The sequence below is a fragment of the Fukomys damarensis genome, unplaced genomic scaffold (genome assembly GCF_012274545.1).
Source record: "Fukomys damarensis isolate Sample0158 unplaced genomic scaffold, DMR_v1.0_HiC HiC_scaffold_14, whole genome shotgun sequence".
NCBI lineage: Eukaryota > Metazoa > Chordata > Mammalia > Rodentia > Bathyergidae > Fukomys > Fukomys damarensis.
In genome coordinates, this window is record NW_022900926.1 from 30,577,619 (window position 1) to 30,578,229 (window position 611).

The following is a 611-nucleotide window of genomic DNA, read 5'->3' on the forward strand; positions in this document are numbered from 1 at the left end:
GAGAACCGAACGCGAAATTCAGTGTCATCGACAGATCGCCTGGGCTATTTTGTTCTCCCTCCTCTTTCGATCTTTGGGGAAATGCGCTATCCAGGTGGGGAAGGTGTAAGGTAAAAGCGAAGCGAGAAAGGAGCACCTTGGGCCGGGATAACGGAGTTGGGTGTGTGTGGGGCGGATGGGGGTCTCTTTTGTTCCCTGCTCTCCCCTCCGTCCGGGGAAGGGAGTTCTGCGTGCTGGGCACCGGGAGGTGGCACCGCCGAGGGGCGAGGACGAGGAACGCCCACCAGCCCCGGGTGGGTGGCTCTGCGGCTCCCTCGCCGTGGGGGTTGAGTCTTTTTGTCATCGGTGGAGTCACGGTTTCCTCGCTACCCTCTCGCCGGACTCTCCGCTCTCCCTCTCCACTGGCTGCAGCAGTCTGGGGGTGCACACGCTCGGCCGTTTCCCCCCTTCTCACCTCCCAGTCTCCGGGAAAAATGTCAGAGGACCTGAGGAGGGCGGCGGGGCAGAGCTGGCCTCGGAGGTGCTCCCGGCCCGCGGGAAGCGTCCCTGGAGGTCCGTGCCACCCTCGGAAGCCCCTGGGCTCCGGAGTCTGAGCGGAGATCGCTGCCCAG

General features: G+C 64.5%; 1 protein-coding gene across 4 annotated transcripts in view; it reads left to right on the forward strand.

Annotated features, from left to right (window-relative positions):
* The window catches only part of Rgs17 (regulator of G protein signaling 17), a 108,182-nt gene that overhangs the window by 496 nt on the left and 107,075 nt on the right, over positions 1–611 (forward strand). The gene's annotated exons all lie outside the window — the stretch shown is intronic.